This window comes from Triturus cristatus, chromosome 5_2, assembly GCF_964204655.1.
Source record: "Triturus cristatus chromosome 5_2, aTriCri1.1, whole genome shotgun sequence".
Taxonomy (NCBI): Eukaryota; Metazoa; Chordata; class Amphibia; order Caudata; family Salamandridae; genus Triturus; species Triturus cristatus.
The window spans coordinates 902742370-902755565 of record NC_140588.1 but is presented as its reverse complement, the minus strand read 5'-3'; the positions used below and the strand labels follow the sequence as shown (position 1 = coordinate 902755565).

At 46.9% G+C, this 13196-nt stretch overlaps 1 long non-coding RNA gene across 2 annotated transcripts in view; it reads left to right on the top strand.

Moving 5' to 3' along the window:
* Positions 1–13196, top strand: part of LOC146829390 (uncharacterized) — a 147887-nt gene that overhangs the window by 53067 nt on the left and 81624 nt on the right. Inside the window, exon 1 of one of the 2 annotated variants that reach the window (XR_014962236.1) lies at positions 4222–4306. The exons of the other annotated variant lie outside the window; for it this stretch is intronic. This is a non-coding gene — a long non-coding RNA (uncharacterized LOC146829390). Of the gene's footprint in view, positions 1–4221; positions 4307–13196 lie in introns of those variants that run through there. 2 annotated transcript variants of the gene reach the window in all.

The following is a 13196-nucleotide window of genomic DNA, read 5'->3' as shown; positions in this document are numbered from 1 at the left end:
GCAAGGGCCTTCTCCTTCTCCTGCTGTTTGTGCTCCTTTTCACACTTTTTGATTTCTATTTCATACTTGAGCTTTTCAAGCTCTCGCTGATGCTCTCTCTCCTGTCGTCTGTCCTGCAGCTCCTCTGGGGACTTTATCCAGGATTCCTAGAAGATGCTCTAACAGGCAGATCCTGAGCTCCAAAACCCCCTTGCTGGCTCTATAATTCCAGATCCACATTCCCATCTTCAGCTTCCCCAGATTCTCTGGCCTCCCACCAGGCACTCAAGGCCTTCTGTAGCTCCTCCTTTCTAGCAGAGCTTCTAATGAGAAATCCAAAGTTCTTGCTAAATTGTTTGAGCTGATCTACTTTGTAAGAGTGCAACATTTCAAGCTCAAACTCCATCTTAGCAAACGCACTTGCGGGTTTACCACTCAGAGACATGGTACATGGACACTTCAAGGGTTATCACAAAAATAGGACAAAAAATGACAAAGCAGTATGTGGTTGTGTAATGGTCTGCACTCATTAGTTGTACACACTAATCACTGTATGTCAAGTGCAAATACAAGTTCAAATCCTCACCGCTGACCACCAATGTTAGAAATGGGGGTCTCTAGTTGGCAGTGGCTTGCACTCTGTCCAAGTAGGGACCATTCCTTCTAGTCAGGGTAAGGGAGTTACACACCTAGATAACCTTTGCTAACCCCCTTGGTAGCTTGGCACAAGCAGACAGGCTTATCTCAGAAGCAATGTGTAAAGTATTTGTTTAAAACACACACAGTAACACAATGAAAACACTACAAATGGATACCACAGCAGTTTAGAAAAATAAACAATCTTTATCCAAACCAAACAAGACGAAAACAACAAAAATCCAACATACACAACTCAAAATATGACTTTATAAAGGTTCAAGCAATTCTGTCCATAGAAAACTATGGATGCATGATTTTTACACAAGCACCTCAAATGCGTCACAATCCACAAGGCAAAACAGCCACAGATGAGGGATGCGTCAGAAGACACAGCAATGCATCAGCTCCTGAGTCCTTGGGGAGGTGATGCAACAGTTCTGCTGCACGCAGGTGAAGTGATGCTTCAAATCCCGACTGTATGGTGAAGGTATGCGTCGATTCCAGGACGGTTCTGGTCTGCAGGTGCTGTGTCAGAGATACGTAGCGGTAAAGGCACAATGCATGGAAATCTGGGACGCGCTTGAGGTCGATGCGGCGGCAGGAAACAGGTGCTGCGTCGATTTGTTAAGCTGTGGTCCCATGATGCGTCATTTCTTTTAGCCGCACAGCAGGGCTTGCATCAGAGTCAGGACAGAAGTCTCGGACTTCGGAGACCGGTGCACTGGACTCGGCATGCAGCGATTTCTTTTTAGGCTGCTGGCAGGCGCTGTATGGATATCTTCGGCCGCACGGGGCTGTCAGTGGGAATTTCTCCCACATAGCAGTGCTGAATCAGAAATTTCAGCTGCCAGAAGGGCGAAGCATCGATTTTGTAGATTTCTTCAGCTTTTGATAGTTCTTTGCAGCAGGAACAACCTCCAAGGGCCAAGAACTAGGTTTGGGACCACAAGGCAGGTCAGAAGTCCAAGTACTGAAGTTCAAAGAAGCTGCAGGTAAAGTCTTAGTGTCCCTGAGACTTCTTAACAGGAGGCAAGTACTATATCCAGCCCTTGGAGATCTTATTTAAGCAGGATACCACAACAGTGCAAAAGTTCAGTCCTTTCCACTGCCCTCAGACAGAAACAGCAATTGCAGGTCCACCCAGAAAAGCAACACACAGCAAAGGGGGCAGCACACCTCTTGGCAGCTCTTCAGCTCCTCTTTGCGGTGTCCTCTTGGTCCAGAAGCAATCTAAAGTTCTGGGGTTTTAGGTCTAATATTTATACCACTTTTCCCCATTGAAGCCTTTATTCAGAAAGTCTCTCTTGCTCATTAAAACCAGTTCTGTCCTCCCTGGTCCAGTTTCACTACAGGAGGTGCAGAGCGGCCACGGCAGTTCAGGTGCTAGTGACAACACCTCCCACTGCTCTAGCTCAGGATGGCCCATCAGCATATGCAGGGCACATCTTAACTCCCTTTGTGTGAGTTTCTTGAGTGTATGCACAAACAGCCCCCGTCAGTCTAAAACTAGACAGTGAATCTACAGGCAGAAGCACACGGGATGGTTAAAAAAGAAAATGCCCAAACTCCAAATCTCTAGCTGTTCTCAATTGAAAATAAATCTTATAAAATGTTACAAGGCAGCTCCAATGATAGCCAATGGGAGAGCTAGTCCTTGCATTACTATCAGGACATGTAAAACACACAACTACATGTCCTACCTTTCACCTACACTGGACCATGGCATTGGGGTACCCAGGGCCTACTTAGCGGTGACTTAAATGTAAGAAAAAGGAAGGTTAGGGCCTGGCAAGTGGGTGCTCTTGCCAGGTCGACATGGCAGTTAAAAACTGCGTTCACAGACACTGTAGTGGTAGGTCTGACACTCATTTGAAAGGCCATTTGTATGGGTAGCACAATCAGAGCTGAAGGCCCACTAGTAGCATTTGATTTACAGGCCCTGCCTGGGCACACACAGTGTACGTTACTAGGGACTTATCAGTAAATCAGTTATGCCAATCATGGATAACCAATCATAAACACAATTTACACAGGGAGCACTTGCACTGAATCAGCAGTGGCAAAGTGCCCAGAGTACCTAAACCAGCAAAAACTAAATCCAGCACACAGTCAACAATATAGGCGGTAGAGGCAAAAAGACAGGGGAATCCACGCCAAGGATGCCAGGTCTAAATGTAAGCAGTGGCTGATCCTGCATTAGGGCAGAGGAGCGTCACCCCGTGCTGCCAGCGCCGCCGCTAAGGTGAAAAATAAAATTGTAATAAAATACATTTATTACCATTTTATTTTTCCTTTCACCAGCCGAGCCATGTTTTGGGGTGGGTCCACAGCTGCTGACTGGCAGAAGAGGAGTGGTGCTCATTCCACTGGTTTACACATTTTGGCCGGCAGCATCGGGATTTCTGTGGAAAATTCCATTGCTGCAGTCAGAGCGCCGAGGGACTCACGAGCACTGGAGGAGGCAAGCCAGCAGATGTAAGTGCATTTTTCATTTTCAGCCTCGCTCTCAACGCCAGAGCTGTCAGCCGTGGTTCATTATAAACAATGTGCAGAATGCAGCACACATAGAAAGAAGAGAGAAGAAGGAGAAATGAAAGTATTTCTCGTTGCGCCTCTCCTACGCCGTCCCTGGGGAGGCAGAGGGTTCTGACGCATTCACAACTGTACAAAACATTGTAAATCTGGGAATTTGTCAGGTTCCACGGATGCTCTGTGGGAACACCCACAGCAACACCCATGGAACGCCCCTTTCATGCAGAGTAATGTGTGAAAGAGGGCCCATATTTACAAGGCCATGAAAAGTCACGCAGGGTGACTTTATGTGGCCTTGTAAATATGGGCAAGCCCTTTGCGCCACCAGTGCATGAAATAAAGTGGCACATTGGGCTTGTAAATGAAGACCGTCATGTTTAAGTGCCGCAAAGGAGGTTGGGTGAGTGGGGAGGGTGGTTTTGGGGCGGGGTTGGTGATAGTGGCTTGCCCTCCTCCTGTCACAAGTTTACACTGTTGAGAAGAAGTTGCAGCAGTACAGTCAGAGCAAGCATGTCAAATACAGTGCCTATCCATGCACTGTGGTCAGAAAATCAGGTTCTTTATTTTCCTGCTCTCCAGGTTCACAAGGCTGGAGGTTACAGTGTGTGGAGGGGACGGTCTGTCAATCTGACAACGTTCGAGCAGGCCTGGAATGTGGTGTGTATACGTCATTGGCCTTTCAGTATATCTTACCTCGCGCCCTTCTCGATTCTACGTTATTATAGTTTGTCCCGATAGAGGCATACCTTATAAAAAAACAACCTACCTAGAATACAAGTCATACTGTATAATACAAAATGGATAATAGGCTAACAAGGCTGCGAAGCTGTACTAGTGACTTATTGTACGCTATACACGAGCTACTAATTAAGAATACAACAAAGTTTTAAAATGGCACATTTAGTTGACTCATACATGCATTTCCTCATAGGGCCGCTAGAGGTCAGCAGCAGGAGACTCCTGAAACCACTCTACCTTGAGAATGAGTTTCCGGACTGACTGAAGGTGGGGCGAGGTGTGCATTGTGGGAGATGAACTTCCTTGTTCCAAGCATACCCATACAAGGACATGCAATCACAGGTGGGGCCAGGGGTGACCTTCAGTCGGGCGGTCCACTAAAGTTGAAGCGAGCCAGGTGTCGTTTTTCCCGGCTAAGGTCAGTTGCACAAAATAGGAGCTCAATTATAAACAGGACGTTTCATATAACTTTCATCCAAATCTTTACAATCATAATTCAAATCAGACATGTTGAACTTTTTAACAGCAACGTTACGTTTAGTTCATTATTTCTCTCATAAGTATTGGTGTTAAATTCCAAATATTGATAAATATTTTCAGAAACACAAACACTGGTGCCTGCTGGCGCCGGGTGTTACAATGCCCTTATTCACTTCACGTTATCATGTATGTCAAACTCTTTTTAAAGCCATTGAAGCGCACAGTAACTGAATTATTTTAGGTCAATAAGACTTATAGCTTTCCCTTTTAAACAATTCTTTATAAAGAATGTTGCAATGTTCAGAATTATGGACAAGGACAAATCAAGTCTAGAAAAAATACTGTGAATTTAAACATACAATCCATAGGAATCTATATCTTTTAAATTGGCAGGAATTTTCATTTTACAGTTAAGCAAAGTTGTCTTAGTTTGTATAATGATTAGTCTGGCAACACTATAGTTTTTCCAGTTTATTTATTTATGTTTTTTGTAAAGCCCATACTTCGTCAGTCCAGGTGCTGGTCATGTTGAATAGACCATGGTTAGGTAACTTACTTAAAAATTCATTACAGGCGTGCCTCAACACCAGGGTGAGATATACATACATTTCTGTGCTATCATTTGTGATGTCACCTTTTTCATGCAGTAAGTGATGAGCAGGTGACTTTTTAGCATGCTGTGACCACCTTTCGCGTCCGCAGTGCCTGCTTTGGCCATGCAACCTGGTCACCGGGTGTGGTCTTCATGCCCAAGCACCCGCTGCCCAATGCCTTCACTTCTTGACCTCTGGGCACAGAACATGACCTTGAGCCAGACCGCTCCCCCAGCACCCATGCTCAAAGAACTCACTGGAATGGTCTCAGAGTGTGTACAGGGTGTGTACAATGGCTCTGGGCGCAGGCTATTACCAATCCTGAACGCATTCTCCCTGCTTTCAGTACATATTACAACACTGTTTGTGCCCTGGCACAACGTGCACACTAAAAAACAATTGGGTGCAGTAGCTGCCCATCTCTAATCCCCAGCATCCTCCCTGGGGTCGTGGGATACACCCCAGACCACATTTACCATACTTAATTTATCTGCAATGTGGGATCTGCCAATAGCAGCGATCCCTCATATAATGTAATGGTGGCAGCAAATAAATGTCTTCAGTGAAGGTCAGTCAAGCAGGTCACTGATATCTGTAGCTCCATAGCTACCACTGACCTCAGAAGTCTTCCAGACTCAGTGTGAGGTCATCGGCAGTGCATCCGAAGGAAACAGGGTTTATGTTTGCACCACTCTCCACTCCCATTGAATCTCAGTATGTTTTCGTATTTTCATCCTAACCGTACTGTTCCTTCAACTGAGGTTTGGTTTTAGGGTAGCATTTATGTGTTTTTTAACAAACGTTATTTGCCTGTTGACTACATAAATCCCCCCAAATTCTCTAGTAATAATTAGCCCCAGTTCCCCCAGTACACTGATCATGACCTCACACATGAAGATCACAATTGGCATCACTAATGACATCACTGAAGTGTGTCAAACCTCTTGCACTGCGTAGTACTGTGAGCTCGCACTTTGACCCTGTTAGCAGAGAGGCTGCCCCTAGAGTCTAAGCGACTCAGCCAGGGAGAGGAGTGGCGCAGCGGCCAGGGCAAGTGACTGCAGAGCACAGGGCTCACTGTTTGATTCACGCGGCAGTCTGCACCATGTGACTCTGGGCAATAGCTCACTTAATCTCCCTGACGGCCCCCAGCACCTTGAGGCCATTAGGGGTGAGTAGCTTGCGCTTTACAAATACCTGATTTCGGTTTAGCCTTTGGCTGTACCCGGCAGACTTTGGGTGTAGGTCCAGGCCCACTCAAGGCCTGCACTCAGCAACAGTTTTACCAGAAATCACTAGTCTCAGTCTTTCACTAAGGCCAGTAGACCCTGAGCCCAGCACCACTTGCTCCAGAGCCTTCCAGCTCATCTGTTGACCTTGCTCAGCAGGCTGTGAGTGCAGTTCCTGGCTTATAACCATGCGCTGCACTATCAGCATTCCTCTACTACCTCCAGGACTCTGCCTCCTCCGAGCAAGCTGTGGGCGTATAGTGTGGCCGTTAGCCTGGGCCTGCACTCAGCACCACTTCCACTCAACCACAGTATGATTTTCAGCCATGGCTAGTAAATTGTGGGTTTAGGGCCTGCCCTCAGATCCTGTGCGCAATGCACCTGCTCATAGCTTACTGAGCAGGGCCACAGGCTAACATCCGCATCTCCTTGCAAAGGATGCATAATAGAAACAAGCCTACATTTGTAGGATTTTAGGATGCAAAGTGGCCATATAAATTTAAACACTACAATCCACTGCATTGCAGGACTAGCACATCATATCAGCAGTCAAATAATCTTCATTCTAAAATCACATTTTTTACTCTCTGTGCCATCAATATAGAGCAGCTTTCGGCCTGACAGCAATGATTTACAGCATAGAGGGTGTTAGACCGGGCATCCTTAGTGTGGTTTCCCCTGTTTTTATGCTTCTACCGCCTGTATTTGTTACTGTATACTGGTCTTCCTTTTTGTCAGCTTGTGTACTCTGGGCACTCTACCATTGCGTATCAGTGCTTAAGTGCAAGTGCTCCTTATGTAAACTGTGATTATGATTGGTTATCCATGATTAGCATATTTGATTTACTAGTAAGTCCCTGGCAAAGTGCACTATGTGTGCCCAGGGCCTGTAAATCAAATGCTACTAGTGGGTTTGCAGCACTGATTGTACCACCCACACGAGTAGTCCTTCAAACATGTCTCAGGCCTGCCATTGCAGTGTATGCAAGCTCAGTTTTAAACTGCATGTCAACCTGGCAAGTGCACCCATTTGCCAGGCCCAAACCTATCCTCTTACTACATATAAGGCCCCCCTAAGGTAGGCCCTAGGTAGGCCCGTGGGCAGGGTGCAGTGAATGTGAAAGGTAGGGCATGTACGGGTGTGTTTTACATGTCCTGATAGTGAAACACTGTCAATTTCGTTTTTCCCTATTGCAAGGACTAGATCTCCCATAGGTTATTAATGGAGCTGCCTTGTAACATCTTACAAGTGTACCTTTCAATTGGGAAGAGCTAGAAATTTTGAGTGTGGACTCCCTGAGCTCAGAATTTAAAAACACATATTTTAGTGTGGGTGGTTTTTAAATTGTGTGTTTGAAAATGCCACCTTTAGAAAGTGGGCATTTTCTTGCTTTGCCATCCCGTGCCTCTACCTGCTTGTGGAATCAATGCCTGGTAGACTAACAGCCGGGCTGTTTGTGCATTCACTCTAGACAGTCACACAAAGAAGCTGGGGTGTGCTTTGCGCTTCCTGATGGCCCATCACCAGGCCGATGGGCCTTCCTGACTAGAATTGTGAGAGGAGTTGTAACTGACACCTGAATAGGGCCGTGCCTGGCCTCTGACAATGCTGTCTCTGCCCACCTATTGTGTGAGTGTTGACAGTTGAAGATGGGCTGAGCAGCGGGGAGGCTGCTCCTGGTGCGGCTGCTGCTGATACTGATGTATCATGGACATGGACTTAATAAATAATCTACTAAATGACTACTCGGCTACATCCTGTACTTCATCTCTACCCATGGTACATTTTCATTACACTATCCTTTGAAGTATGCCTACTTCAAAAGCCAAAAAGGGGTATAAGTTTTAGACCAATAACCCCACATTTTTAGAATAATTCTGGATTGCGGACTCTGCCAGGAAGAAGAGCTTTCAGTAGGGACTGCCAGATTGCTGTGTTGCTTTGCTGTGTGGGCCTGCAGTTGGTGCTTCTGTTCTGGGCAGTGAGAGAGCTGGAGTTAGCTGTTTTGATCCTGCTTTCCAAGTTTCTGCAAGGGCTTGTTTGGGCTTGCCTCCTGTTGGTAGTCGTGGGGTCATCCAAGACTTCATCTACTGCACCTGGACTCCATTGCTGGAAGTCCTGAACCTGCCAAGTGGTGCTAATTCCAGTTTGGGTCACTGGAGGCACTTGCTGGACTGTAACTTAAAAAAAAAGATTCCTGATGCCCTGCCTGCACTGACGTTGTGGTCACTGCTCGCTGGGAGAGTGTAGCACTGAACCCCGACAACACTGCAGCCCTGGTCTCACCAACAATGGCGCGTCTAGCTGACATCGACACCGCTACCTGCAACATGTCTGTGGGCACCACCTTGTCACAGTGACTTCGATCCCACCGCAACGTTGGTCTCACCGGCAAAGTTGTCTAAGCGCCGTCACCGACCCCATTCCTTGCACCACACCCATGGTCATCGCTTTGCCGCTATGCCATCGACAACACTGCAGCCTCGAGCTGCCGATGACAGTGACATCACTTTGACGCTAGAGCTCCAGCATCGACACCTCTCCGCTGCCTGCACCGAAGCCACAGACACCGCAGCCCCGGCTCCGCCGACACTAGCGCTCCTGTCTTCGATTGCATTGAGTTCGACCTGCAACAAGTGTAACTTAAACGACTCACTTACTTCTGCACCGATGCCTCGCAACTCCAGCGATTCGTCACCGCTGCACTCCACCACAAGGTCCTAGAGGCCTCATCAAGTGCAAGTTACAGTTTGCAGGTCTTTCCTGATGCCATAGCCTGGTACTATCAACTTCAAGGAAGTATATATTTGCTTTAGTCTTAAAAAATTATCATCTTCACAAGTGTATGTTGGATTTTCATCGATTTGGTCTTGTTTTGATTAGATAAATATTGGCTATTTTTCTAAACTGGTGTGGTGTCCATATGTAGTGTTTTCACTGTGTTACTGTGTGTTTTATGTACACATGCTTTACACATTGTCTCTGAGATAAGCCTTACTGCTCTTGCTAAGCTACCAAGGGGGTGAGTAGGGGTTATCTTAGTTGTGTAATCCCCTTACCCTGACTTGAAAGAAGGTTCCCTACTTGGACAGGATGTACGCCATTATCAACCAGAGATCCCCATTTCTAAATGAGAGACCCTCAGTTTTCTATTTTTAAAAACAAAATATAGATAAAGATAATTTCTGTATTTATATGTAAGAAATCAGTTAAAGCAAAAATCTGAGAACCATTTTCATAACTCATTCAAAATATGTCTTCTACTAAGGTCCTTTTGTGATATTTGTGTTTTTTTAACAACAGAAGCTATTTTGTTATGCAAGTAAAGAGCTTCATTGTAAGTATTTGTCAGTAAATTTTTGTTTTTGTTATGCTTTACTATGGCCCGTACTCAAAGTATTGTCTACTGATTGGCATTTTGCCACACGCAGCATCCAGTCACCCTCCCTTAAGAGTCTGCTGTACACAGCCTTTTGATGTGTGCAGTGGGATAGAATGATGCGTAGCACGCACTCAGTACAGGGGCCTTGTGCACAGTGTTACTGTCCGATGGCGGCTCCTCCTCTAAGGCAAAGGAACGTCGCCCCACTGGTTTGCAGCAGGGAAAGAAAGGAAAAATAAAATGTAAATAACTTGACGTTATCATTTTATTTGTTCTTGCTGCTGCAGCATGGGGGCATTGAAATCCCTCAGGCTCCCTGAAGCCTTTGTTCACAGCCGCAGCTATGAACAAAGACAGTCATTGGAATGTTGGAGCTCCGGGCTTATACCAGCCATTATTAGCCCGGAGCTACTCCATTGTTTTCAATGGAGCGGCCAACATTCCAATGTTCTAATGATATGAAAACAAGTTACTTACCTGTAACTTTGGTTCCCCAGTATTGGTAACTTTCATAGATTCTCATGCTTTGTATCATTCCCCGTCGTCGGAATGGGAGCCTCGGTAAATAAAAAATATCATAACCATAGAAACAAAAGAGAAAATAGGCTTAGGCCTCATCTCATTTTGTAGCATATCACCCTCTTTGTGTAAAAGAGCCCAAACTTTTGCCAGGACCAATCAGCACAGCCCCACCCGTTGGAACCTTCCTGAGAGAGCTCAGAGCCTCAGATTTTCGTAGCCGTTGTGCAAACAGGCAGAGCTTTCCCAGGGGAGGTGGGTGGGCGCATGAGAATCTATGAAAGTTACCAATACTGGGGAACCAAAGTTACAGGTAAGTAACTTGTTTTCTTACCCCAGTATTGGAACTTTCATAGATTCTCATGCTTTGTATCAGAATAGCTAGCAGTAAATCACAAAAGCACATTTTGGTAGACACTTGGCCTTACATAACCATCTCAATTTACAGTAAAAACTAGTACATGGTAATCAAGAAAAAACAATCATCACTGAACCAAATGTGCTTACCAAGATGGAGGGATTGTAGGGAAAGCTCACCTCTCAATGAAAAAGATTCCTGAGGACTGCTTGACCAACAGCAGCGTCATCTCGTCCCACCGACTCCAGGCAGTAGTGTTTCGTGAAGGTGTGCACACTGCTCCACGTTGCTGCCCTGCAAATGTCTTTGATAGCAACTCCAGCAAAAAGAGCCACTGAAGACGCCATCGCTCTTGTAGAATGAGCACGGGACCTTCTGTCCAAAGGTTTGCCCGCAGCCTGATGACAGAATTGAATTGCACTGGAGATCCAGCGGGAAATGCCACTCTTAGCGAGAGGCAATCCCTTCCGTGGTGCACTGTAGGAAACAAATAACTGTGTAGACTTCCTGAAAGATCGTGTGCGCTCGAGATAGAATTTCAGACATCTCTGGACATCCAAAGAATGCAATGTTCGTTCCGCCTGGGTAGAAGGACGTGGAAAAAAGGAATTCAAAATCAAGGGTTCATTCAGATGAAAATCCGAAGGCACCTTCGGGATGAATTTTGGGTTGGTTCTCAATATTAGCACATCCTTTTTGAACTGAAGAAATGGCTCCACTATGGACATAGCCTGGAGTTCACTAACCCTCCTAGCCGATGTCAACGCTAAGAGGAGGGCTAGCTTCCAAGAGAGGAACTTCAAGTCCGCCCTGTGAATTGGCTCAAAGGGAGCTTTCATGAGCTGAGCCAGTACTAGGTTGAGTTGCCAGATCGGTGGAGGTGCTCGGACCGGAGGAAACATCCGAAACAACCCTTTAAGGAACTGTTTTACAATCCTCGCGGACCATAGAGATGGCCCCGATGCCTTTCGTCGAAAACGCGATATGGCAGCCAGATGTACCTTGACAGAAGAGTGCGCCAGGCCTGATTTAGCGAGCGACAGGATGTAAGGTAAAACCTGATGTGGCAGGGATTTATAAGGATGGAGTTTATTCCTCTGGCACCACAGACAAAACCTCTTCCATTTTGCCCTGTATGTCTTATTAGTGCTTGGCGCCCGCGCCTGAGACAAAACATCCCTGCACTCCCTGGAGAGATTCAGATGACGGAATTCTCTGTATTCAGGAGCCACGCTGTCAAGTGTAGTGACTTCGGATCCGGATGGAGCACCTGTCCCTGATCCCGCGACAACAGAGATGGAATCAGCGGCAAGCGAATTGGGCGATCCTGGGAGAGAAGCAGGAGTTCCGTGAACCAGAACTGCCGGACCCACGCTGGAGCAATGAGAATCATCTTGCACGGTTCCGCCTTGACCTTTCTGAGAACTCGAGGAATGAGGGGAATTGAAGGAAAAGCGTAGCAAAATGCGCCGAACCAAGCAATCGAAAGGGCATTCCCCAGAGATCCTCGATGGGGAACCTTGCTTGCGTAAAACCGACATTTGGCATTCTCCGGGGACGCAAAGAGGTCTATGGTCGGAGTACCCCATACCTCGAACACTCCCTCCAGCGTGGCTTGGTCTAATTCCCACTCGTGAGTCACTTCCGTCTGACGACTCAGAGCATCCGCCGTGATGTTGAGGCATCCTGCTAGGTGCTCGGCTTGTAGGTTGATCTTGTGAGAAATTGCAAAATCCCAGATCGTCTGAGCTTCCTTGGACAGAGTTCGCGATCTTGTTCCCCCTTGCTTGTTGATGTAGTGCATGGCCGTCGTATCGTCCGTCCGGACCAGCACTGCACGATTCTGAATTCTGGGAAGGAACGCCAGCAAGGCTAAGCGAATGGCCATCAGCTCCAAGAGGTTGATGTGGTTTAGGCTCTGTGCTGGACTCCAGTGACCGCTGATTTGAAGCTCCTGGAGTACCGCTCCCCAGCCTTCTAAGGAGGCATCTGTGGTCACCACCATAGGAGATGGTGGAGTCCGGAATGTTAATCCTACTGCGATGTTCTCCTTTACCAGCCACCACTCGCAGGCCTTGCGCATACCTGGTGTTACCCACACCTTGTCGTTGAATGACCCTTCTGCCTGGCGCCATTGTTTGTCTAACTCCTCCTGCAGAGGACGCATATGAAGCCTGCAATGCGGTATTAATGGTATGCAGGATGATATCGATCCGAGTAAGGACTTGTACAGGCGAACCGACAAATATTTCCTCTGCAGCACTTGATGAGCGGAGGTGATCAGCTTGCGTTGACGCTCCTCCGACGGACGAGCGGTGCATAGTGTCGTGTCCAGAATAGCTCCAAGGAACCTTTGCGACCTGGAGGGTATCAGCACCGACTTGGACCTGTTGAGCTGAAGACCCAAGTGGGAGAACAATTGAATGCAAGTTGAAACGGCTTGAGCAGTTGCCTTGAGCGATGGAGCCTTGACGAGCCAGTCGTCCATGTATGGGAACACTTCTAGGGATTGCTTTCTGAGAAAAGCAGCGACTGGTGCCAGCATCTTCGTGAAAATCCGAGGTGCAGACCGAAGGCCAAACGGAAGCACTTTGAACTGGAAATGGCTCTTGCCTACTGTGAAGCGTAGATATTGCCTGTGAGCTGAGTGGATTGGAACGTGGAAGTACGCATCCTCTAAATCCAGGGTCGCCAAAAAATCGCCCGGATTCAGTAGACGGAGAATATCCTGGAGAGTGACCATCCT